The sequence below is a fragment of the Eurosta solidaginis genome, chromosome X, assembly GCF_040869045.1.
Source record: "Eurosta solidaginis isolate ZX-2024a chromosome X, ASM4086904v1, whole genome shotgun sequence".
NCBI lineage: Eukaryota > Metazoa > Arthropoda > Insecta > Diptera > Tephritidae > Eurosta > Eurosta solidaginis.
The window spans coordinates 32,684,479-32,709,767 of record NC_090324.1 but is presented as its reverse complement, the minus strand read 5'-3'; the positions used below and the strand labels follow the sequence as shown (position 1 = coordinate 32,709,767).

At 38.7% G+C, this 25,289-nt stretch overlaps 1 protein-coding gene and 1 pseudogene across 27 annotated transcripts in view; both read right to left on the bottom strand.

Annotated features, from left to right (window-relative positions):
• The window catches only part of zfh2 (Zn finger homeodomain 2), a 2,927,436-nt gene that overhangs the window by 1,205,532 nt on the left and 1,696,615 nt on the right, over window positions 1–25,289 (bottom strand). The gene's annotated exons all lie outside the window — the stretch shown is intronic.
• Window positions 4,145–5,423, bottom strand: LOC137234308 (protein Loquacious-like; annotated as a pseudogene).

Genomic DNA, 25,289 nt, shown 5'->3' with positions numbered 1-25,289 from the left:
GTCCTTTAAAGCAGAGTCTCACCAGATCTCTCCCGACGAAATCAAGGCTACGACTAGCCGCCTCATAAGGATATCCCAAACCAACCACTATGCCGAAGAAATAAGCTCTCTGCGAACTAGGAAACCCATAGCGACCAAAAGCGAGATTCTCTCTCTAAACCCCTTTATCGACGAAGATAATGTCCTTCGGGTGGGGGGTCGCCTCAACGCATCCAGGGACGTTCCCGTCGACGAGCGTCACCCGATAATCCTCCCTTACGCCTGCCGACTCACCCGTCTCCTGGTCCAGTTTGTCCACACCATTTCCATACATGGCGGAAACCAACTAATGCTGCGGCTCCTACGCACGCAGTATTGGATACCTCGGATCAAAAACATGATCCGATCCATCATACACAACTGCAAGGCCTGTACGCTATTCCGCAAACGTTCCCCGACGCAACTCATGGGAACCCTCCCTGCGGAACGCACTACCTTTAGCAAGGCATTTACCAACACCGGGGTGGATTTTGCAGGACCGTTTGACATAAAGTCTTACAGCGGACGAGGATGCCGCATGTCTAAGGGTTACGTCTGCCTATTCGTCTGCTTTGCGACTAAGGCGATAGACTTAGAGGCGACTAGCGACCTCAGCACCGCCGCGTTTCTAGCAGCATTTAGTGGGTTTGTCTCCAGACGAGGATGCCCGAAAAACCTCTATTCCGACAACGGAACGAACTTTGTCGGTGCGTCGAGGGCTCTCCGCTCAGAGGTCAAGGCATTCCTCGTTGATGCGCGCAACCACACCCTCTCTAAATATGCCCACCAAACCCTTATATGGCATTTCATACCAGCAGCTGCTCCTCATATGGGCGGACTGTGGGAAGCGGGAGTCAAGAGTTTCAAAACCCATTTCAAAAAGATCGCATTGGAATTTACTCTAGAGGAGTTTAGCACCCTCCTGTGTAGGATTGAATCCTGTCTCAACTCCCGACCCCTAAGCCCATCTTCCAATGACCCGTCCAACCTGGAGCCACTCACCCCCGGGCACTTCCTAGTCGGGGGCCACCTACTAGCGCCACCCGAGATTGACGTCAGCGAGAATCGCGCTTCACTCGTCAATCGATGGGAAAAACTTAAGGCGCTGCATCAAACCTTCTGCAAGCGGTGGAAAACGGAGTACCTCACCGAACTGCAGAAGCGCGTTAAGTGGAAGCATCCACAATCGAATCTCAAACAGGGGGACTTAGTCGTCATTAAAGAGGACAATCTGCCCCCCAACGAATGGAGACTAGGTCGGATAGCCAACCTCCATTATGGCCCCGATAACCGAGTTCGAGTCGTCGAACTTGATACGGCAAGAGGACAAACCACCAGACCAATCACGAAATTGGTCCTACTACCACCCTCCAGTGAGGGTGAGGGAGACTTGTAACTCCCAACCGTTATAACCAACAACCCGTATAACCCAGCTCTCGTTCATCCTGAAAGAGGCCTACAACCCGCGTAACCCAGCTCTCGTTAACCCCGAACGAGGCCAACAAATCCCCTAACCCAGCTCTCGTTCACCACGAACGAGGCCAACAGAACCCTACCGCAGATAAACTATCTGCCACCGCATACCCCAAAAAAAAAAAAAAATTTTTATTCACGAACCACCAGAATATCCAGTGACACAAACCCTTCAAACATCATGGATGATTAAAAACGGTCAGATTCAAAGGTATTTTCGGTTCAAAAGTTAATTTATTGTCGAGACGAAAATGTAGCTTAATTGTGATTATGCTTAAATAATCACTTCTGTTCCATATCTCAGACCAAATAAAATCCTCAATGAGAGGTAAAACTTTAACACGTAGAATATTCATTAATCAGTCAACCAAGATAATCAGGGCAGATTCCGAAAGCTGAATGGAAAATGACTAAAAAATCGTTGACCATCTAAAGTAAACATATTCGATTCGCATATGACTCCAAAAATGATTGAGAACTATATTCAGTTTTCGATCATCAAAGTATTCATATGGTTCAGTGGTTATCAATCATATGAGAACTGTACATTTCTAAAGATCTCGGAAAGGGTGGAGGATGCCCTTGTATATCAACCAGAGAACTATGCATTTTACGGCCCCATTTTGCTTTTAGCAGACATGAGTCAGAACACTTTTGTCAGAACATCAAAACTCAATTTTCAGCTGGGGGCGAGGCGTATCGAAAACGCAAGGAAAAATACAGAGACCAGCGTTTGTCTAATATTGTCTTCATTCGAAAAAGATAAACGCGGAAAACGATTTGATTAATGTCACATTATGATCCTGAACATAATTTGCTTTGTCAGGTGCTTGGAAGTAAGCATGTCATATTAGCAGCACCGGCAGATACATCAAACCTTTACGCACATGAGACGGAAATGCTTTGTAATACCTCACTTAAAAAAAAACCAAAGGGTAGTTCCAACTTACCGTGCACATTTTTGGTTGTAAGGAAGCTTGCACGCCTCTATGTTGTGGCAACGGCACTGAGTCCAGCTTCAATATATATGTTATACCCTTTCAATGTTTCCATAGGTGTCGCTACAGTGCGATTACCTGTGTGAAAGCGGGAATACTTTACTATTATACACACACATTAAGTTCGAGGTAAGCTTACCTAAGTAGAGCCCCTGTTCGATTTTCATCTCGGACTCACGTCCCGAACCATCAATTCTAGTATAGACATTGCATACTTCAAGCGCCGCAGTAAAGGCAGTACCTGGGCCACACCGTTAAACGTAGCATAATCAAGTGTGCTATGTGGTACATTGACGAAGTGGTACAACCATAAATGTGGCATGTATGCAAAATAACGAAGAGGTGGACATAAATGTAAGCTTCGACTAATGCACGCACGATATATAGAAAGACCTATAATACAAAAGAAAAGAAACCCTTAAGGAACATTGTAGCAGTATGCGCGGCATCATATGGTCCATAAACGATTTTCAGGAGAATAGTGACCTTGGTACTTGAAATATTCGACGAGTGTTTTAAAAGGTCGTTGGATGATGTCGGTTAACATCTATATAATCGTCAAAACATCCATTTTTCGCACTGTTTTATTATTTTCTTATTAAATCAACAACTTGTAGCAGAAATTCGAATAGTGCGAAGATTGCGTCTGAAAGTGATTCAGTTAAAAACAACCACATTATAGGTAAAGTCTACATGTCTGTAGAATATATGGCCTGTCCAAGCAACTTGCGTGTTTTGGATGCACCGTCTGCTTTCCAAGAATTGGGTTTTCCATGGAGTTCATTCAAAACTGGTTTGAATCGACTGCTCATTGTATATTTAGTATTATCTGAATGTGACCCTTTAGACCATTGTTCGTTAAATGTTTTTTCGTTCCTTCCTATTACGCAACAAGCAAGAACAACTTCTTCCATCATTCTTAGATCAATATCACCATTACATTTTAGTATTCTCCATCGTGCAAGAAGTCGTTGCAAAGCCCGGTCTCTAAATATGAATAGATGGTCGACGGCTTCATTAAGGTCGTATTCGTGCGGCTCAACAGGATCATGATATTTGTGCATAAGCGACATTCTTAATGGATAATATGTGTCTGGTGTAACAATGAAGCGCGAAACTGGTTGATTCTTAATTAATCTTGGGGAGAGGTTTGTAATTTCGTTTGTTTCCTCCAAAAATAGTGACGGTTGGTTTGTGTCTAATTTTACTTTACGGAATAACATATTACTATCAACCAGCACCTGCAATATGATTGCGGAATGTTCGGATTCGCTAGAATTGCTATTGACTTGGGGCTTAGCCGGCACTTCACATACTCCGAGCACCCCAATGGCTACGGGTGGCATTTTTTAGACGCACTGTAAAATGCTTCCCCAATCTCATCTAACTCCTCCTCACTAGTTGGCATATAAATATTGATCACCGAATGTTTTTATAATTGATTCGGCAACGCTTTTCATAATTCTGCATATTGTTGTCGGCAATGTAATTTTAAATATACGAGCGATTTCCAAATATTTTATTCCAGTAGCAAAGGCATACAGTCCCCAACGCAACTTGCTTTTCATATGGAGGTTCCTTGCCCTACAAAAATTGCTTGTCCTACAATTGCCCATAAAAGAATTTTTCCCTACAAACTGCCCACTTCCTTTCAACTAGCTGAAATTTTGCTAACCAACTATCGCTTACGATTAAGCAGTACAGAGCGTTGGTCCAGAGCCATGGCATACACCAACCGGCAAAGTGGATAGTTGAACCAAACATTGACATTGATCAGTAAATGTCTTTTCCTCAATGTCTACATAAGTAACTTCAAACTGATTCTCATTAGCAATGTCCGACAACAACTTTACGTAATCAATTTTGGGTCCTTTTAGACAAGTTTTCCACATCACCATCCAGATCGGCACGCATAGCCTCAGATATTTGATTGTTATCTAATGGATTTTCTTGCAACCGTGTCCACATCTTGTGTGCAGCTAATCGTTTAGCAATCTTCTTACTTTTGCCCTTTCCCACCCCACGATAATTGAGAATCGAACAGGCAATCGTAAATAGACGCTCGTGCGGCAAACCAACTTCAGTTTCGGTCTCATAAGTTGGTGGCGGCTAACGGCGTGACATGCACATCTCCTGTAACCAACCTATTGGATTTCCAACAACTTTATCGCCTCCGTCGCCATTTCCAGCTGTATTTGCGTTGCCTTCATTGCTAGCACCTGCAGAGCCACCAGAGGCTCCACCAGCACCTGCTCCAGCACTTGGCTCGGGCAGCTGCACACCAGTTAACGTATCAATTAGTGCTCGGGCAGCTGAATGTTTAGCCTCTTTTTTGGAGCGTCCAGCGCCCATGGCCGTAAATGGAACATCCTTGTCATTAAATGCGACCCGATAACGAAAAGTCGGTTCATGTATGGCGCCTTCGAGTTGCACCAACTCATAAAATGGTGTTATACCACGACGACTCAATAATTCTTGTAAAATAGAAACCGGCGTCTTCATCGCCAAACCATTGCTATCGGTCAATTTTAATGATTCCTCAATGGCCAACTTGCTGGTAGCAGCAGTCAAGTCAGCGATTGTTTCCTTTTTAGACGTATTTGGACGCGTAGCTATCTCGACCTTCGGTTGTTGTTGCATATGGCCATTAGCTATAGTCTCTATACCGGTAAGAATTGCTGGTGCAATACCATCATATTGACGTCGTGGTGCAAACCCCGCCTGCTGCTGCTGATGCAGCTGCTGTTGCTGAAGCTGCTGAGGATCAAAATATATGTTATCCATTGTTTTTTTTTTGCCTTTTTGTTATATATTTGAACTATTTAGTTTTTGGGAACTCTTGTTAGTAGTGATTTGCACTGATTTTTATTTGAAAATAGATTATAATTTGCATTAAATTTATCTTCAAATAGAGAGCAGACAAAATCCTTCCCCACGAGATGTAGAGAAAAAGCGAATTTATGTGCCAGAGCACATAAGTATTTTTCCATCTGAAATGAGAAAAAAAAGAATAAAAGATTAGTAAATTTATAAAATTATCAAAAAAGGGAACGATACTCATACTTACCCATCACCAGTTTTCTTCATAGTGAAAATTCATTCAAAATGTCTCTATACTCATTTCCATGAATGAATGACATTTTGAATGAACGAAACAAGGTTGCCACTCGATGACATTTGTTTTTTTTCGGTTCTTACGTAGTACGCACATTGCGCGCGATCCAAAGAGTATCACAACACGGATCCGCGGGATCCAACAAACTCGAGTGTTAGTAACCGAACAAAAAATCAACTAACGAAAACCCTGAAGATACAGCCTGGTTTCACTGAAAACACACGCGCCAGGTTGTATTTCGATAGTTTTCCTGACATTCGGCCGTCTTTTTGCTTCTTTCTTTTTTTGAGAAACGTTGTTAGTTTGAAAATTTGAGCATAAAAACACAATCAAAATCAGCCTGCTTGGAAAAAAAAGGGGGGTTAACCACTCGAGACCGAAACAAGTTTCGCGGTTTATCTGTGCATGATTTTGTTTGTGTTTTACATTTTAAACATGTCACACTCAATAGTGGTCTCGCTTTCATGACAGAAATTGCTATTTTGTGTATTGAAGTTTCGACAGACTTTCGTCAGTCCCCTTTTTGCTTGAAATCCCAGCAGGAATAAAGTAGTGTCATCTATGCTTTCGATGTTACAAACAAGGGAGAAATTAAACTTTTTAGAACAGACTTTAAATTTAATGTCGCGTCAGGACTCAGACGCAAGCTGTCCCTAAATACTTTCATGACATGGCCATTATGTATCATTACATTGCAATGGGTAGCACCGCACAGCGGTCTCATTCCAACGATTGGAAGAGTGAACAGCTGACAGCTCTACAAATAGCCACACTCGTTAGTGTAGGCTATTCCCGCCAGGGTTGTGTTGGAATCAACAAACACACCACAATTTGTGATTCTCACACAACATGGCCCAAATCAACACAAAGAGTGTTCCCAGACAGCGAATAAAGGTCTCTTTACATTTGTCTCACATTTGTATGCACGACGTCATTTGACTAGTCATTTTACAGGGATTCATAGGTTATATTCACAGCCACATTTGTATCGGCGTGGGTGAGTTTTGTGACCAAATTTTTGTAGGGCAACTACAAGGAGCCGTGAAAATACACGGGTAACTCGTGATACCATCTGCTACACAAATGTAGCGTATATTACCGCATATTGCCTGTATTAGGAAAACACCAAAAAATGACTGCTTTCAATATCAGAATTTCGTTATGATGAGGATATTTACCAAAATTAAAGATACCTTTAGGCGTATCTAAATAAAATTATATTAAATATAACAGTGGTTTCAACCACTACAAACCCATCATTACATCGACAGAATAACTTAATAAGATTATTCGTTCCACACAACCCTTTATCCCGAGTACGCCAACCACAAGCTCGACCAATTAAGCCTCTACTCTCCGCCCATACGCCACCCAATTCCCTTAAAATGCAAAACAAATAATAACAAGTTCCCGTTCCAGAATGACGGGTTTCTCGGTCAAACGCACCAAGACGGAGCAACGCGATGACTCCTTCACCGTCTCCTGCCGGTTGTGCCAGAAGAACCACGGCATACGACTATGCCCGCGGTACAGGGGAATGTCGGCAGAAGAACGCCTCCGGGCCGTCCTGATACACCGGCACTGCCCCAATTGCCTATCGCCGTTCCATCGGTTAGAGATATGCCCTAGCAACGACCGTTGCCACCGCTGCCGTGAACCACACCATACTACGCTTCGTATGGAGGACGAGCAAGCACGGCCACGCCCGATCCCTTGCGAAGAGCGCGACGACGACGAAAGCGACGAGGTGCTGTCGATCAACCTCACCGAGGACACACGATCGTGGGCCCAACAGGTAGAAGAGGAGGAGAAGGAGATGGAAGAGTGCACGAGAGGTGCAGCCGCCTTAGCCATCACCCCAACGGCCAGTGGAGAAGCACGATCCTTCCGACCGCTGCTTCAGCATGAGAAGCAGAAAAGCAATCAGCGACACATGGAACACGGGGATGGCGCGGAGACCCGTCCTTTCGCTCGACCCGAGTCTCTACTGGCAGAGCGGCCCCGTATCCACCACGCAAGGAGGGTACCACAACCACCCTCGCGCGCCAAACAACAACCCCAGCCGGCTTCAGAAGTGGTCGACTCCGTGATAATTTAACGGCACCGACTATAACTCGAGCATTGATCGGCATCGCGCCGACAGCCATATTCCGAATTGAGGCAGGAGGCCGTTTACACCTGGTCCGCGCCCTGTTAGATGCCTGCGCTCCCACCAGCATTATCGATGCCAATTTGTGCAAGGATCTACACCTGGAGCGTAACAATACCGCACGTCTGTCGAGGTGCACCATCGTTCTTCGAGGAAAGTATGGGGTAGCGGGAAAAATCACGACCCAAGCCACCGTAATAGCAAACTATGCCAGGTTAAACCCCACGGCAAGTCTGGACCCGTCGGTAGCGGCCCCATTCCAGTTCATGAAGCTGGCCGATCCGACGTTTTACCGATCGTCGCCAGTGTTACTCACTTTGGGCGCCGACGTCTACGCCAATATTATGGTCGGCGGCACACCCGCGTCGACTGTCGGCGGGCTCCTCACCCAAGCCACAATATTCGGCCTCGTCGTGTCCGGAGCCCACCCACTATAAAACCGTAAACTATACCACAAGGTGCATTTTAAACCAAGCAACCCCACGTACTTGAATACTAACGCTTTTCTTTTTCATCCACAGTTCAGCGAGGCTGCAGTACTGCGAGCACGGATGTCCGCCGGAGATCGTACTTACGATCCTACTATACATACGTATCATATTTTAAATTTATTTAGTTTATCCCGCCTTGGGAAGGTTGCTGGCGTACTCACCGAATTTCAAGTTGCTCGCCGCAAGGGGGCCGGCATGTTTAGGCCACCAGCCTAAATATTTCGGACCACCCTAACACGCACATTAGTTATTTATTTATTATTATTACCGGTAACGGCTAACACCAGCCGAGAGCTAACTTTGAAGGGGAAAAACTCAACGAAAGTTAGCTATCGGCAGGTGCCGCGGAATTGTTCGCGGTTTTGAACTTTCTTTTCTATTTTGGAACGTCAACGAGCCAGCAGCTATCTCACAGGTGAGTTATCATATTACGTCTCTTTTCATATGTTGTGCATATAATTTACGCGATAATCGCACTTTGCTATTGTGATTCTTCTTAATAATTGCGATTTTAACATTAGAATTTGCACTTGGCAATTGCCTGGCAATCAGCCACCAATATTTCTATTTTTGAATTGTAATTTATCCAACCATTTGCGGTCGTCATATTACTAACATTTGCCGTGCACGAATGTGTAATTAACAATTTTAAGAACATTGAATTCGAATTAGTTTGTGAAGCAATTCCCTTTTTGATAATAAATAAAGCTGAGAATTTATATTGTTTATAACGTGAATACATTTTTTATTACTCGCCCTAATTCTTTTCTTTGCTTTCTTTTTATTTGCGACGCACACGCCCGACTTCCACGGGTCCACACTGCCCCGAAAAACAGAGTGGCTTGGCGTCGTGACAATTATTGATTCTTAATTGGAAAATGCTTTTTCGTTTATACAAAATTTCTTATATTACAAATACGTATTTACACTAATACTTACGAACTAAAAAGTACCTACATTCCTAGTGCATATATGCCAAGTCAGCATATTATTATTATAGTGCAATTAGATACATATAAATGTTACATATAAATATTTTGGCAGTCACATTGACCATTGACGGATCGATAAGTGTGTTGGTCAATGTGACAGGTTGACAAATGTAACCAAATAAGTGTCGTGTGTGTCGGCATGCACAAGTGATGTTGAGTTCCCTCTGATTCACATTATTTATGTTGGTTTAACTTGAATACTTGGGTGGTCGGTATGAGTGTTGTAATATTGTACCATTTAAAAGAAGTGCATTTAAAGTAATGCTACACCACCCACCTTAGTGGAATAGACATATATAATTGAAGACAATTGTATATGACTATTCGATTACCTTAATGACCCACTTAAGGTTTTTAATTGTTTTTCACATTCTATTGTACTTTATTACTTAATCGTTACTTGATATTGAGGTAATGAGTGTGCTTGTGCAGTTTTTTATTTGTTTACATTTGTTTCACATGTGTGTCTATTATGCTGACTTTGTTTTTTTTTTAATATACCATGCTGTTTTTTTTCTTTTGCCTCTGTTCATATTTATTATTATGAGTAAAGTGGAGTGCTTACAGTGGGGCTGTTTGTTTTTTTTTTGTTACTACTAAAGTTTTATATTGGTTTAAGTCTATTCTTATGAATTATTATTTCCTTATCTTTATTGGTGCTATCACTATTTCCTATTCTATGTGGGATTAATGTGAAGTTGTTATTTTTATCAATAATTTTAACTTTATAATATCCTTTATATTTGTTATCTAACTTATGGGAGTAAGGGATCCTATTATCTAAAATTATGACCTCTAAAAGGCGAGCTTTTCTTAACTGAGGCCCCCAAACTTATTTTTATTTCTAATAAATATAAATGGTTTATATTTCCTTACTTTAACTATTTTTATTAAACAAGATTTTTTATTGTTGTATATTTTCATTTGAAAATTTAGATCAAATAAAAGAAGTAACATGTAACTAATTATGCAGAAATTTAGGAGCTGTAATTGATGGAAGAGCAAGGTAGTTTATACTAGTAGTATTAGTTCAGCTAATGGGTAAAAGGAAGGTGCAGCGGATGCAAAAATTTTCATATTTTTAAATATTCTTTTTATATTCGTTGTATTTTCCAGCAATGTTTTTGGTCTTATATATCATGCGATTTCTGCGGCGGCCACCAAGACAGAATCGTCATGATATTTATGAAGAATTATTTAATTTTTACCGGGATTTATCACTTTCACTACCTCTAGGGTTAGTGCAATTATTAGACCTTAGAGAACTCGGGTACTTATATTTATTTTTAAATTTGCCTACTACAGTATTATTCTATTATTATTCACCAAATTGTCCCGCAGGACAACTGTGTTTTTCGTTATTTTTCAAGTCCTAGATTGCCGGCTTATTTCATTCTGGTCGAATATTGTCCTAAGTAAATAACTTCCCCAACAATTAGGTTGCTTGAAATTTTCTACGCTAACATTTTTCTATCCTAAGATGAAAACGAGCGCGACTAGTCTTATTTTTGCAAATTTATATAGCACTTTGTATATTTTTATATGTTCTCTTGTGACTTTTCTTCATTTTTTTGTTATTATTGGCTGGTTTTTATACTCAGTTGAGCAGAGATCACAGAGTATATTAAGTTTCATTGGATAACGGTTGGTTGTACAGGTATAAAGGAATCGAGATAGATATAGACTTCCATATATCAAAATCATTAGGATCGAAAAAAAATTTGATTGAGCCATGTCCGTCCGTCCGTCCGTCCGTTAATACGATAACTTGAGTAAATTTTGAGGTATCTTGATGAAATTTGGTATGTAGGTTCCTGATTACTCATCTCAGATCGCTATTTAAAATGAACGATATCGGACTGTAACCACGCCCACTTTTTCGATATCGAAAATTTCGAAAAAGAGATAAAGTGCAATAATTCATTACCAAAGACAGATAAAGCGATAAAACTTGGTAGGTGAGTTGAACTTATGACGCAGAATAGAAAATTAGTAAAATTTTGGACAATGGGCGTGGCACCGCCCTCTTTTAAAAGAAGGTAATTTAAAATTTTTGCAAGCTGTAATTTGGCAGTCGTTGAAGATATTATGATGAAATTTGGGAGGAACGTTACTCCTATTACTATATGTACGCTTAATAAAAATTAGAAAACTCGGAGAAGGACCACGCCCACTTTAAAAAAAATAATTTTTTTAAGTAAAATTTTAACAAAAAAATTAATATCTTTAAAGTATATAAGTAAATTATGTCAACATTCAACTCCAGTAATGATATGGTGCAACAAAATACAAAAATAAAAGAAAATTTCAAAATGGGCGTGGCTGCGCCCTTTTTCATTTAATTTGTCTAGGATACTTTTAATGCCATAAGTCGAACAAAAATTTACCAATACTTTTGAAATTTGGTAGGGAAATAGATTTTATGACGGTAACTGTTTTCTGTGAAAATGGGCGAAATCGGTTGAAGCCACGCCCAGTTTTTATAAACAGTCGACCGTCTGTCCTTCTGCTCGGCCGTTAACACGATAACTTGCGCAAAAAACGATATATATTAACTAAACTCAGTTCACGTACTTATCTGAACGCACTTTATCTTGGTATAAAAAATTAACGAAATCCGACTATGACCACGACCAATTTTCGATATCGAAAACTACGAAAAATGAAAAAAATGCTATAATTCTATACCAAATACGAAAAAAGGGATGAAACATTGTAATTGGATTGGTTTATTGACGCGAAATATAACTTTAGAAAAAACTTTGTAAAATGGTTGTGACACCTACCATATTAAGTAGAAGAAAATGAAAAAGTTCTGCAGGGCGAAATAAAAAACCCTGAAATCTTGGCAGGTATTACATATATAAATAAATTAGCGGTATCCAACAGATGATGTTCTGGGTAACCCTGGTCCACATTTTGGTCGATATTTGGAAAACGCCTTCACATATACAACTACCACCACTCCCTTTTAAAACTCTCATTAATACCTTTAATTTGATACCATTATCGTACAAACACATTCTAGAGTCACCCCTGGCCCACCTTTATGGCGATATCTCGAAAAGGCGTCCACCTATAGAACTAAGCCCCACGCCCTTTTAAAATACTCATTAACGCATTTCGTTTGATACCCATATCGTACAAACATATTCTAGAGTCACCCCTGGTTCACCTTTATGGCGATATCTCGAAAAGGCGACCACCTATAGAACGAAGGTCCACTCCCTTTTAAAAATACTCATTAACACCTTTCATTTCATACCCATATCGTACAAACAAAGTCTAGAGTCACCCCTGGTCCACCTTTATTTCGATACCACGAAAAGACGTCCACCTATAGAACTAAGGCCCACTCCCTTTTAAAATACTCATTAACACCTTTCGTTTGATACCCATATTGTACAAACGTATTCTAGAGTCACCCCTGGTCCACCTTTATGGCGATATCTCGAAAAGGCATCCACTTATAGAACTAAGGCCCACTCCCTTTTAAAATACTCATTAACACCTTTCGTTTGATACCCATATTGTACAAACGCATTCTAGAGTCACCCGTGGTCCACCTTTATGGCGATATCTCGAAAAAGCGACCACCTATAAAACTGCCACCACTCCCTTTTAAAACCCTCATTAATACCTTTAATTTGATACCCATATCGTACAAACAAATTCTAGGGTCACTCCTGGTCCACCTTTATGGCGATATCTCGAAACGGCGCCCACCTATGGAACTAAGGATCACTCCCTTTTAAAATACTCATTAGCACCTTTTTTTTTGATACCCATATTGTACAAACAAATTCTAGGGTCACCCCTGGTCCAACTTTATGGAGATATCTCGAAACGGCGTACACCTATGGAACTAAGGATTACTCCGTTTTAAAATACTCATTAACACCTTTCATTTGATACCCATATCGTACAAACACATTCTAGAGTCACCCCTGGTCCACCTTTATGGCGATATTTCGAAACGGCGTCCACCTATAGAACAAAGGCCCACTCCCTTTTAAAATACTCATTAACACCTTTCGTTTGATACCCATATTGTACAAACGCATTCCAGAGTCACCCGTGGTCCACCTTTATGGCGATATCTCGAAACGGCGTCCACCTATGGAACTAAGGATCACTCCCTTTTAAAATACTCATTAGCACCTTTTTTTTTGATACCCATATTGTACAAACAAATTCTAGGGTCACCCCTGGTCCACCTTTATGGAGATATCTCGAAACGGCGCCCATCTATGGAACTAAGGATGACTCCCTTTTAAAATACTCATTAACACCTTTCATTTGATACCCATATCGTACAAACAAATTCTAGAGTCAACCCTGATCCCCCTTTATGGCGATATCCCTAAATGGCGTCCACCTATAGAACTATGGCCCACTCCCTCATAAAATAATCTTTAATGGCTTTCATTTGATACACATGTCATACAAACACATTCCAGGGTTTCCCTCGGTTCATTTTCCTACATGGTTATTTTCCCTTATGTTGTCACCATAGCTCTCAACTGAGTATGTAATGTTCGGTTACACCCGAAATTAACCTTCCTTACTTGTTTTTATTGTTTTGCATATTTCCAACGTCCTAGAATTTTTCTATTGTTTCATGAATATCTTTGTCTTCAAAGATATTAAGAGCATTCAAAGAAATTATTCAAATTCTTGATTTGCTATTGAATTTAGGCGGGATAATAAGTTCGCCTTTATTGTCGATTGCGACATTTTGAGAGTTATTATTTGAACGTGTATTTTTAATTATTTGTGGAAGGATTTTAAGTGTTTATTTTTAATTGTTTGATGGTCTTCCTAAAAATCGGTGTCGGTTTTAAATAGTAAGGTAAAAGCTTTAAATAATAGGGTACTAAAAATAAAATTTCCTAGATACGAGCTTGAACGGGTTTTAATTGCCTATATTTAACTTTCATGTAATTTTTTAGTAACGTAGCTATTGCAATTATCAATAGTGCGATTACGCAGATCAAGACTGCTAACCATATATCTGATATTTTTTTGAATATTTTTCGTATCTACATCTGCTGCTGGTTCATATCTAACTACTCTGTTCTCTGATGTTTCAGAGTTTCCTTTTCCTACTTCAGAGGTTTCCTTACTGAATTCGTATCCTGCTATGCCTATTAGGATACCATTTATTATGGTTTTCCTCCATACCATATTTAAAAAATTAAAAATTTTGTTGTTTTATTTTATTTATTTATGAAAACGAATACATATTTTTTCAAAGCTATTATAATTTAATTTAATCCCTATTAACCATCCTAATCACTCTAGCTATTTCTATTCCGTAGTTGTAGGATTGTTTACGTCTTCTAGTGTTGGTCCACTATTCATTCCTATTAACTTCCATAATTTTCTTAAACTATTTAGTTCTTTTTCAAATTTTCTCGTTTCTAATTCTAAAGTTGCATTTTCATCCTATTTAAGGGGCTTTTTGAGAAATCCCTCGGCATTCCAATTTACTCAATAATAATTGTGAAATTTAGTTTATTTACTATATCTTAGCTCTTTTATTTTTTCTTTGAGTTTTAGCCTATCGACTATATTTGTGGTTCAATTTAGTAACCTAAAGGTTTCAGTTATTTCTTTTAAACTCTCTACCTTCCTGCTTCCTTTTTCGGTTTTTTATTGGGGTAGGTATCTTAGGAATTTCTTCCTTTTTATTAAGCTTATTCCGTCGCCTATACTCTTCTATGGTAATAGGTGTCGGACCTTGCTTTACAATTGTACGGGTTTTAAGAACCTCTTCAGTAATTTTTATAAATTATTTTAATATATCTTCGCACTTGTTAAATATTCTGTGAAATCCTTCATCTGTCGTAATTTCCTGCATAGATAGGAAAAACCTTTTTTTTTTTTTGATTTAAGAGTCCCTAATTTTAACAAATTTTAACGAATATAATTAGCTAACTCAAGCTTTCAGTTATTTAAAAGAAATTTTTTTTAAATTTTTCTCATAATCTAATACAAGTCCTATTAAAGGAAGGATTATTAATCCTATTAATGCAAGAATAAAAAAAATTTCAACTTAATATAATTCCTAAGCAGAAACGAAAATTTCTGCCCTTGTTTAAGCGTCCGTAAGGCCGCCAAATTTATTCTAATATTTTATACTTAAATAATAGCCGCCAGTTATGCTGCCAGTCTAAATTGTTTTTTTACTGCCGCCAGTCAAAATTATCGGTATTGGTTGAATGTCAGAGTAATATTCCACCCCTTTTTATGCTGCCTTTCATGCGTCTAGATGTGAAGTTGCTTCAATTTGATTCAGTTTAATTTTTGTCATCACTATGCTTTTGCTGCGATATGATAAAATGTTTTTGTGTATGTAATAATGAATTGGTTCATTGCATCTCCTTTAGCTTCCAATAACTGCTCGAAATGTCCCGTATTTTGCTGCCAATAACTGCTCGAAATGTCCTGTTTTTGCTGCCAGTATGTAAGTTATTATTTTCCAGGACTTTAAAAAAATTAGTCCTTTTTGTGATTTTAAAAATTCATTTACTACTCGAGGCTAACTTGGCAGGATCTCTGGTCAGCCAGATCTTTTTAGCGAATTTTGCTTATTAGCAAATTTTCTGCTAACTAATGATCAGGCTGGCAGGATAGCCATGAAATATGTAAATAATTTAAACGCGCAGAGTGGCTTAGCGTCTTGACAATTATTGATTCTTTATTGGAAAATGATTTCTCTTTCATACAAAATTTCTTGCATTACAAATACGTTTTTACACTAATACTTATAAACTAAAAGTACCTACATTCCGAGTGCATATATGCCAAGTCAGCATATTATTATTATAGTGACCTATGCAATTAGATACATATAAATATTTTGGTAGTCCAATTGACCATTGACTGATCGATAAGTGTGTTGGTCAATGTGACTGGGTGACAAATGTAACCAAATAAGTGTCGTGTGTGTCGGCATGCACAAGTGATGTTGCCGACACGCTGATTCACATTATGTATGTTAGTTTAACTTGAATACTTGGGTGGTCGGTATGAGTGTATGTATATTGTACAATTTAAAAAGTGCATTTAAAGTAATGCTAAATTCCAAATATGGGCCAAATCGTCGCTTTCTATTCATGTATGTATTATGTGTTCCAAATATGGACCAAATGGGACCACTAATAAGATTTTTTGTTTAATATCTCGATCCTACCGCCAAATAGCGGTGATTTTTTTCACAGGCCGATTTCTATTCGTGTATGTATTATGTATTCCAAGTATGAGTCAAATATGACCACAAATACGATTTTTGAAATATTTCGATCCATGCGCCACCTGTCGGAGTTTTTTTCTTATTATTGCATTGTCATTGGTTTCTGAACTATATTCCAAGTTTCAGGCTTGTAGCTTATCGTGAAGTTACTTAAATTATAATTACAAAATTTGTTCACAACGGCCGTGCGGCCGGCCGGCCTATCAAGTCAAGATAAATAAAACCGTTTCAAAATGGAATCCTTTACACAAAAAGCTGAATCGGTCTTGGAATTCGAAAGAGATTTCAATGATCAATCCACAGCTTACCACTCCATAATTTCCCTCAGTATTCAGCAGGGTGAAATTAAGATTATGTGGGAGAAGCTAAGGTCTGCATATGAAGAAGCTACCTCCTCAACTCAGGGACTGCAACCAAAAGAACTTTCTTCAATTAAAAAGAAATATAAATTGTCATACCAGTGATATGTACGATGCTTGACTGCATTGGGTAAGTTATCTGACATGTTATCCAAGGGCACCAAGGAGACTGAAGACCCAACCACCCGAACACACAATATACGTCTTCCTCCGTGCGATACAGCTGTGTTCAAGGGAGACTATTTGTCGTTGCCAACATTCCGAGATATGTTCACGGCCATCTACATATCGAACAAAAACCTTGCCCCCATTTAGAAGTTATTCCATCCTAATCAAAAAACTCAAGGGGAGGCCAACGATATTGTAAGCAATGCACCTGTTACTAATGAAGGTTTTGATATTTCCTGGAAGAGTTTAGCGGAAAGGTATGAAAATAAGCGTAGTTTAGTGAAGGCTCAACTGGGCACTATATTTAGCATAAATCCCATAGAGTCTGATTGTGGTAAATCAATAAAGGATTTACAATTAAAATTAAATAATTGTATGACAACATTAAAGGTTCATAGAATAGATCTGTGAGACGCCCTCTTTGTATACCTGTGTGCTGAGAAATTTCCCGAAAACAACCTCTCGCTTTGGGAACAGTCTTTAGGGAACAAGACAGATATAGCTAAGTGGGAGGACATGAATAAATTTCTTTCTGACCGATTTCTTGCGTTGTAACGTGTCTTGCCATAGAGGCAATAAGACTTCAAAAGTTTTAAACCTCATATTTCAAAACAAAATCCTGAACCCCAACAAAAAAAGGTTAGCAGCTTCCAAACAAGCGTAAAGAAGTTTAATTGTAGAATGTGACACACCAATCAGCATAAACTACGCAACTGCTCGAAATTCCATAAACTTTCACCTGCTCGTATAGTCGATTTTATTAAGAGCAATAATAGCTGCCTGAATTTTATATCATCAGGACATACATACATGTGTGGAAATGTACAAGCTCATACAATTGCAGCACTTGTCATTCTCGACTGAACACGCTCCTACATATACAAATAGTTCAACAAAAGACAGTAGCGCATGCAAAGCATTCTGATGATGATGTCCCATCAACATCAAAACAGGCAAGGGAGAGGCAAAATTCAAAGTCACATGAGAAGCAAGTCTCGAATGTGCAATCTTATCATGCGCATACAACCACAGGTGTACTGCTAGACACTGCTCGTTTCCACATTAATTATAATAATACCAATTTTTCAGCTAGAGCCCTCATTGACACTGGTTCTAAGTGCCCGTTCATCACCGAACGTCTTAAACGTCGAATTAACCAGCCGTACAAGAAAATTCGAGGGCAAGTTTCCGGTATTACCAACTCATTCTCTGCACAGGTCAAAGAATCTTGTCCAATAGAGTTGCGGCCTAATTGACCCATTATTCTCTTTGAATGCAGCAGTCCTTGTCCTGCCTCAAATATCAGGGAATATTCCAACGTGCCAGATCAATGCGATGACAAAGCAATCATTCCCAGATCTCCAGTTGGCAGATAAAAAATTCATTGTATATGAGCAAGTGGATCTAGTTCTCGGAAGGGAAATTTACCCTCAAATCTTCCTGAACGGATTGCAGAAGAATGTGCTTGTTACACTCTTAGCACAAGAAACTGTTTTCGGCTGGATTCTTACAGGCCGTGCAGATGCTCAAGAGAAAGCAAACCGAATCGTCTCTTATTACAGTGACGTATCATTGGATAAACAACTATCCGAGCGAGACACGCCTCGAAAAAAATCATACCCTACAAACTGAGTACAATAGCATTGTGACAGAATTCGAGGAATTAGGACATATGTCAAGAATCAACAGCAACGTGTCACCTGACTCTTCTGACCATTATTTTCTACCACATCATGCCGTCATCAAGGAAGAAAGTACCTCCACGAAAGTTCGCGTCGTATTTAACGCATCTAGTGCGACTGCAAACGGAGTAAGCCTGAACGACGTTCTTTATACGCCCTACTCTACAAGCGGACTTGACGATTCTCATCCTTCGCCGGAGATTATACAAATACGTTTTCAACAGCGATATTGAGAAAATGTACCGATAAATTATGGTACATCCCAACCAAACAAAATATCTGCGCATACTATTCCCTACTAGCCCTGAAAACGACATAAGCCTTTATGAACTGAAGACTGTGATATTTGGGGTACACTGCGCTCCCTATCTCGCAATAAGGACGCTTTTACAATTTTCAAAGGACGTCGAAACCACCTTTCCAATAGAATCCACAATACTCAAAGAGTATATGTATGTGGATGATATTCTTGTTGGTGGACACTGCATCCAATCAGCAATTCCTGCCAGAGATCAAATATCTCAAGTTTTGCAATCAGCCGGTTTCCAACTACGAAAGTGGACAACCAATTGCGACCAAATTCTAAAAGATATTCCTAAACACCATCTACTCAACAAAGATATCCTGGAATTCGAAGACGCAAGTTAAGTGAAGGCACTGGGAATAAGATGGAATGGACACAATGATGAGTTTTACTTCATCGCAAAACCAATCGAAAATTGCGACAATTTAACAAAAAGAGGGATCTTATCGGCAATCGATAAACTGTTCGACCCATAAGGATGGCAAATAAGAGATGTAGACAAAAAATTATGCAAAAGATTTGGCTTGCAGGTACAAAATGGTATGAAGATGTATCTCCAACTCCTACGGAACGTTGGAAAATCTTTATGGAAAAGTATCATGGAATTAATAAAATTCGGATACCGCGATGGACACAATTTTCCCCGCACAACAAGGTGGAAATTCACGGTTTTTGTGACGCTTCCGAGAAATCGTGTGCTGCGGCAGTATAACTACGAGTGGAAAACCTATACCAATTTCAGATCAATTTGCTATTGGCAAAAACAAAAGTAGCTCCGGTAAAAACTATCTCGCTTCCCCGACTGGAATTATGCGGAGCCATACTACTCTCCGAAATGTTGGAAACAATTGTAACAAACTTAGGGAATCCAAAAATCTACTTATGGATAGATTCAACGATTGTACTGGCATGGATACGAAAGCCTCCTTGTTCTTAGCGCACCGTATTACGAAAATCGTTGAAAAGGTTGGAAAGTATAACTGGCGCCATGTGGATAAGGGATCAAATCCAGCCAGCATAGCTAGCAGAGGACTTCCAGCATCAAAAATTCGCTGTGGTGGCAGGGACCTTCTTTGCAAGAAGACATCTCAAAATGACCTATACAAGATACAAATTACAACACGGTGATAGAGGAAACAAAGGCGCAAGCTCATACAGTCACGACCAAAAGTAATTGTGAAATTCTGTATAGATTTTCGAATCTACCCAGAGCTTTGAGGGTGATATCTTATGTCTTGAGATTCTTCGAAAGAACTCATCCAAAGACAAAAGATTCCTTTAAGAAAGCCTCGTGCCTGCTATCATCAGATGAAATACAAACCACGATACAACGTTTAGTGAGATTATCTCAATTGCAATTTTATACTACAGAATACAAAAATCTCAAATCAGGGAAACCGGTCGATTTTAAAATCGAAGTGCTCCCTCTTGATTCTTTCTTAGATAAGGATGACATCATAAGGGCGGGTGGTCGCTTACGGGAGTCTCTTGACCTACCCTACAACGAACGCCATCCATTCATCCTACCATACAAATGCAAATTGTCCCACCTTTTAGTTCAGTTTATCCACGAAATCTCTTTGCATGGGGAAAATCAACTAAAGTTTATACTTATTAGAACCCAATACTTTTTTTTTTTTGACACCTTAATGTTGTGTTTTTTCTGCATAACACTTAATTTTTGTTATGTTGTTATTACGTTTTGTTCTGTAATAGTTTTTTTTTCACGCCTTAATGTGTTTTAATTATTTATGTATTTATGTATGTGCACGTACCGAGCGCGTATTATTTAAATGTAAAAAATTTTGTTTTTTTGTTTTTATTTTTGGGTCGCTGGTTGTCTTTTTCAGCACAAAAGGGCCTTTATATACATATATTACATAAAATACATTTTACAAAAACCCATAGCAACAAACTTTGCCAAATTTTGTCACTTTTCCTAAAGTTTATTTTACCGGTGCACCCAAGATTAAATTTGCATACAAATCTACAAGTATATGCACCCATAAAACCCACACGCACTTGCATATCTTTTTGCATAAGCCTCAACAAAGTAATTGCATGACCATATGTAACTACATAATAGAAGGAAGCAACAAAGAAGATCATCGATCACATATTGGCATACATTTACTTTGTCAATACAGATCAAGTGCATTGGCACGGCAAACAAAAGGTTGTTGGTACACCACAGTTTACCGGCAAATATATTGTACCCATATATACATACATACGTACTATATACCCATATTACTTGTGCTCAGAAGCGCTGAGACAAGTACATATAACGAATCAAAAAGCCGGTACACATTAGGCCGGTCTCAAAAAATAAAAAATAAAAAACCCAGTGAACACAAATATTATAATATTTATATTATTTTATACTCACATTACTTGTACTCAGAAGCGGTGATACAAGCCCGTATTAAAAACCAAGCGTACATTAGGCCGGCTCCCATTTCGTGGTAAAATTTAATTATAATGCCAAAAACAAACGAAACCCAAAAATTGACCACTGCAGACCAATGCCTGCAGAAACTCATATATGACGGTAACCAGGTAGAAGTTTACTGCTCAAGCTACCGATTTATCAGAGTGTATGTTTAAGCTCAAACTAGAAGACCTAGATAAAATATGGGCAAAGGTGCTAGAGTCCCATCGAGATGTAAATTTCTCTGATAATTATACAGATGTCAGCGGCTCGGTTGAGCAAAAATTTGCTAAATGCATGGAAACGTACCAAACATGCAAATCAGAAATTTTAGAAGCCTTACAGCTTTTTAATACTGCTAGCACCAACCAACAACAAACACCCGCCCACCCAATAAACAATTCAAACGCAAACGGTTTTTATTTAAAAGTACCACCATGCGACACCGAAGTATTTCATGGTGGATACGAAGACTGGCCATCTTTTAGAGATATGTTCACGGCAGTCTATAAAAACCACCCTAAATTATCATCCGCTCAAAAATTATACCACCTAGGCCTGAAAACTAAAGGGCAAGCAGGACTTATTGTAAAACAATACCCACTGAGCGATGATAATTTCGAGCTTACCTGGGAAGCACTTAGATCGAGGTACGAAAATAAAAGGATACTCGTCGACAATCAACTAAAGACGCTGTTCAACCTGCCCACAATATTCACAGAAAACGGAGAACAAATCCAGAAGATGCAGACAACAATCAACAATTGCATGTCAACTTTAAACACCCAAGGAATCCCGACAACGGACTGGGACCTGATCCTCGTTTTTCAATAAAACGGCTTCGTGTAGATTATGCATCCAATACCACGCAGTCAAATCTTGCGTCAGGTTTAGGAACTTATTGGTATCAGACCGAATTAAATTTGTGAGAGAAAATAGTTACTGTGAAAACTGTTTATCAACGTCACACCCCAAGAACGAATGTAAAAGTAGTTTCACGTGCGTTTATTGCCAAAAGCGTCATTATTCACTACTGCATTTGCAGCCCAAACCCCAACAATCACAACCAAACCCCAGAGCTCAAAATGCCCAAGCCGACACCCCTAGGAGAACGGACGACGAGCGAGCCTCAACATCGAAAGCCGCCGCAAGAGCCACCTCCTCCTAACAGTCTCAAGACAAAAACCCGGTTTCTACACTCTTCTCGAGTAATCATGGAATCACCATACTACCAACAGCAGTAGTATCAATATACTATGCTGGCGAATTCCATAAAATTCGTGCCCTAATAGACCAAGGTTCACAAAAAACGTTTGTATCATCCCGTATACAAAAGCTTCTTGGTCTACCCACAAAAGAGTCTCTCCACCAGATATCTGGAATGGGTGGAACGGTTGTGAAGAATGCTAATAAAGTCTGCCAGATAACATTCTGTTCGGCAGACTTAACCCAAATGATAGACGCACAAGCAATAATTTTGCCGAAACTAACTAAGTTCTTGCCCACAGTCAGAGTTTCAAGCATCGATCTCGAAGAACTGTCTCATTTACCGTTAGCCGATCCACAGTATTCGATACCATCGAAAATCGACGTGGTAATCGCAGGCGATATCACCCCGCAAATCCTCACCGAAGGGCTCCTACGAAATGTGAGTGGAACCTTACTTGCCCAAAACATAATATTCGGATGGATATTAAGCGGTCCTGTAGCTGAAAAGGTATCAACCTTCAGCACTCATGTCACGGAATGCACCGATGACCCCATCGATCATCTTTTGAGACAATTTTGGGAACAGGAAGAAGTTCACCAAACCCAACAACGATCAGCAGATGATGAATACTGTGAAGCACTCTACCGGAAAACCACAATTCGTGAGGAAGATGGACGGTACAGAGTCAAACTACCATTCAAATCGGAATTTCCAGCCAATCTGGCACTCGGTCATTCACCACCCGCAGCCCAACAGCAGTACATCAGCATCGAACGCACACTCGAAAGAAAACCCGAATTAAGAGACCAATATTTTGAAGTCCTTAATGAATATTTTACCATGGATCACATGGAACTCGCCTCCCAACAAGAGATAATTTGAGATGGTATGTGCTTGTGCGTTGCTCTCAGCTGCGTGTACCTACATATGTGTAGACATAATCATTGATTCGTTTATGTAGATACATAATGATTGATCTATGGATGTGCATGTAAGGCGCTGCTTAGCATCTGCTTAGAAATGGCAGCACCCCTTAGTTTTGCTATTATTCGTAACATTATTAACATCTAAATAAATTATATAATTTGAAGACTTAGTCGCATCGTAATCACTTAAATATTTATTGTTAGCAACTGAACGCCGTTTGCAACATTGAATAATCCCGCCCCTAATTCCGGACATTATAAAATTATGCATGTTTTCATCAGTAAACAATTCTAATTCTATTCTAGTTATTTTGAGCATTGCGTCCCAAGATAATCCTGGAGATGTATAATATTGACAAGGGTCTAGTCGATAAATTCCTTTACATAATTTTCTAAAATTTTCATAAATGTCACTGAGGAGTAGCACATCTACTTTTAGATATAATAATAAATAATCTAATAAATTGGAACAATTAAATGTTGTCCAAACATTTTGTGCATGCTGATAATCATCGATACTACACGATTCATTTGATAATTTATTAAAGAAATGTGAACGATCAGGTAGTTATGTTTCGTTGAGACGCTCTTCTGAATCTAAGGAGTCATATGGAAAAATACTTTTACGTTTCATTAAATCAAAGTAATGATCGTTGGGGAAATAAGCCTTTGTTATTTCTAAATCATTATTACTTAAATTCTTGGCTAAACTGTCTAAGCTAGAAGGCATGAATCGAAATGAATCTAAAAACCTAAGTTCAATGGTATCTTTATTATTAACATATATTCTCTTTGATATTGAAATATAAAAATCTTTGTTTAAGGGAATAATATTTATATCCCCCTCTACAGATGAAAACTCCTTAATAAATAAATGGCAATAATATTTAGATAAATTAAGAAAAAATATTTGAATAAAATTTGATATCTGATATACTAAATTACATTTATTATGTAGGTAAATATTATTATAGGTGGTAAATATCTAAAACATTAACGAAAATACTTTTAAAAAAGTTTTTTGAAGCATCAACACCGCTATATATTTTAAAACGATTAAGCTCGTTGTTATATGAGCACTTAATAAAAAAACAATAGGCACAAGGAATATGTTCCTGCACACATTGAGTCCTACTAGAATATCTATTGGTTTTAGAATACAATCGAAATCTGAATATATAGTAAATGGTACATCTAATTTTTTCTTGAAATTTTAAAATTTTAATATTCTTTTTTCAGGTGTAGGCATACGTGTTAAAATTTTTCTACAATGCTTTTTATGGGTAAGTAATTGTTCTTCCTTATTAAAATGTATTAGACATGTATTGCAAAAATATAATTTATGCTCATGTCTTGTAACTTGATCCCTCATTAATCTACTTAAATTTTTTATCCAGACATAATAGCTTTCATTGAAATCATCACTGTATAAATAAATAAGATTAATGTGGATTTTTCTTCTTTAAATTTAAATTTAAATTTTCGAAATTGACTACTTTATCATTAATTAAAATTATAATGGAATATTGGATATTTCTAATGTGATATGAAGAACACCTTTCTCTTTTTTTAGGGTTCGTAAAGAGATGAAATAATGGCCCACTTAAAGCAGTATATATCATTGTTAATAATATTAATACAAGCTGTTTTATCTGATATTACTTTTGGTAGTGGTATATATAATCAGCCTCTGATTGGTTGGTATTTATTTATGT